At 44.5% G+C, this 3,254-nt stretch overlaps 1 pseudogene; it reads right to left on the bottom strand.

The window, feature by feature from the left end:
• Positions 1-214: 214 nt before the first annotated feature.
• LOC112206314 (small nucleolar RNA U13) lies at positions 215-305 on the bottom strand (annotated as a pseudogene).
• Positions 306-3,254: the final 2,949 nt, after the last annotated feature.

Here is a 3,254-nt window from a genome sequence, read left to right as displayed (position 1 = left end):
TATGTTCACACTGTGACGCAGAGACAAGTCAAATTCTTTCATGTTTATTTGGGTCTATGTGAGAGCAACTCAAGCTGCGACCTAATTAATGTAGGTTTATGATCAAGTACATATCTCATTGTATTGTAGCTATTTCTCTAATTATGATTATTTTATTATAAGTAATCATCAGTAATAATATCAGCAAAGTAATTTTTTTTGTTGTTTTTTTTAATGTCAGATGGGTAATGTGCCAAGATTTGAGGGAGGCATATCTCACACGAGAGTGTGAAAACACAATCATCATGTTATTAACTACAAAGGATCACATGCAGTTAAGTTTTTACTGTAATCCAAGGGTGGGAAGTTCAGCCACACCTTGCAGGATCTGAAACAGGAAATAGAGAAGCCATCAGTAACTGAGGTCATTCTCATATCAGCTTCTGCAAACCAGATTTCTCTCCTGTGATACTGTGAAATACTACTTGGTCTTCTACCCATTTCCTGGCAAGCAACTTCTAAAATCCTTGGAATCTCCTTGTGTGCTAATGAATTGACCTTTGGGTGGGTGGGTAGGGGCTACTGGATAGCCCCAGGATAGTGGTTGCCACTTGATTAGAGGGTAGGAACTTTCAGCCCCACCCCCAGCCTCGGGGAGGAGAGAGTAGCTGAAGTTTGAGTTATTCACCAATGGCCAATGATGTAATCAATCATGCCTACTTATTGACCCCTCCATAAAACCCCCAAAGGATAGAAGTTGGAGAGCTTCTGAGTTGCTTAACCCTTGGAGGTGCTGGGAGGGTGATATGCCTGGAGCGGGCACAGAAGCTCTGCACCCCTTCCCCATACCTTGCCGTATGCATCTCTTCCATCTGGCCGTTCATCTGTATCCTTTCTAATATCCTTTATAATAAACAGGTAAACATAAGTAAGTGTTTCCCAAAGGTCTGTGAGCTGCTCTAGCAAATTAATCAAACCTGTGGAAGGGGCATGGGAACCCTGATGTATAGCCAGTTGGTCAGAAGTATTGGTGACAACCTACTACTTGTGATGTCTAAAGTGGGGCAGTCTTGTGGGACTGAACTCTCAACCCGTGAGGTTTGATGCTACCTTCAGGTAGATAGTGTCAGAATTGAACTGAATTCTAGAGGATGAAACTGCCTTTGCAAAATTATGACAGCAAGAGAAATGTGACATGGCTAACTCCATCTTGCTTCTATCCTCACAGACTGGCTGTCCTTGCTCATACCTGGGCATAGGCCAAGCTAACCACGGGAGAAATTTAGTTTATAGTTTACGTGATGATAGCCCTTTCCAAAAACTAAACTACCCTTGTAAAACTGATGAACATCATGAAGTTAGGAGGATGAGAGGGGCCTGAATTCTACTAAGATGTGGGTGTAGTTAAATAATTACCAGCCATTATTCCGAAAGTCATAAGATTTGCAACTTCCCCAATTAATCCTGTAAATAACATCACTATTGTAGAGCTTAAGATTGGCCTTTTGGGATGTCTTTTCAGGCTTTTGCATTTCTAAGTACTGGATGGCCCCACCCAGACCAGTGACTCCTCTGGTGGGCCCCACCCAGAAGCCAACTCAGCATACAAGGACTGTTTTCCACACCCCTATGATTGCATCCCCAGCCAATCCGCATGGCCCCTTCCCTAGCCTCCTGCCTACCAAACTATCCTTGAAAAACCCCTAACCTCCAGGCATTCTGGGATATTGATTTGGGTGATAACTGTCTCCTGCGTAGTGCCAGCATCGTGTCAACTGAACTCTTTCTTGACTGCAATGCCATGGGCTCAGTGGATTGGGTCTGTGCAGGAAGAACCCATCAGGCAGTTACAAGGACATCCAACTGGTGTGTGCTGGAGAATCTCTTGCAGAATTGATTGCTTGCTTGGTGTGTGAGGAAACCCGCACCGTCCCCCTGCCCTGCCCTGCCCCCGCCCCATATTTGGTCACAGCAGCATCCTACGTTGTGAGAGTATAGTAGGAGAAAGTGTTTTTACATGTATCCTTTTATCTATTTTGTTTGGTATATGGCCATGTATAAGTGAGCAGTCCCCCAACTTTGAATTTCCTGAGACACACTAAGACTTTAGCCCTAATCTCAGGCCCAGTTCTGGCTAGGGTCCTTTTTTTTTTTTTTTTTTTTTTTTTTTTTTGAGACAGGGTCTTGCTCTGTTGCCCAGGCTGGAATGCAGTGGCACAATCTTGGCTCACTGCAACGTCCTCCTCCTGGGCTCAAGTGATTCTCACACCTCAGCCTCCCAAGTTGCTGGGACTACAGATGCACACCACCACACCTAGCTGATTTTTGTGTTTTGTATAGAGACAGGGTTTCACTGTGTTGTCTAGGCTGGTCTCAAACTCCTGACCTCCAGCGATCCGCCTGCCTCTGCCTCCCAAAGTGCTGGGATTACAGGCATGAGCCACTACCCCTGGCCCAGCTAGGGTCCACTTATTCAGTCAACCCATAGACTGATAATGGAGAATGTTCTCAGAAAAGACTGGTGTTAGCTGTACAGATAACCTATGGGCCTAATATATGTCTGTCTTCCATATTTGTATTTTGTTTGCTAATACTGTGGAGAAAGAAGCAGGAATTCCCATTCATTGCTAGTGGAAATGCAAATTGGTACAACCCTTGTGAAGTAGAATTTGGCAATATCTAACAAAGCCACACGTTTATTTTTTGACATAAGAATCACACTTTTAGGAAGTTGTTCTGAGGATATAGCTTCAATAATATGAAAATACATGTGAACAAGATTGTTCTTTGCAGCACTATTTAGAATTGCAGTCCAAATGCCAAACATGAGAAAGTAATTAAACCATGGTACATCCAAGCAGTGGGGTACTATGCAGCGGTAAAAAAATTAATAAGGATGATCTCTTTTTTTGTTTTTTTTTGTTTTTGGAGACGGAGTTTCACTCTTGTAAGCTAGGCTGGAGTGCAATGGCATGATCTCGGCTCACTGCAACCTCCGCCTCCCGGGTTCAACCTCCACCTCCCGGGTTCAAGCGATTCTCCTGCCTCAGCCTCCCAAATAGCTGGGATTACAGGCTTGCACCAACATGCCCGGCTAATTTTTGTATTTTTAGTACAGACGGGGTTTCACCATGTTGGCCAGGCTAGCCTCGAACTCCTGACCTCAGGCAATCCACCCGCCTCGGCCTCTCAAAGTGCTGGGATTACAGGCGTGAGCCACCGCGCCCGGCCAATGATCTCTATAAACTGATATGGAGTGATTTCCAGAATACATT

Source organism: Pan troglodytes, chromosome 17 (genome assembly GCF_028858775.2).
Source record: "Pan troglodytes isolate AG18354 chromosome 17, NHGRI_mPanTro3-v2.0_pri, whole genome shotgun sequence".
In the NCBI taxonomy this organism is placed as follows: Eukaryota; Metazoa; Chordata; class Mammalia; order Primates; family Hominidae; genus Pan; species Pan troglodytes.
This window is presented reverse-complemented; position numbering and strand designations above follow the sequence as displayed.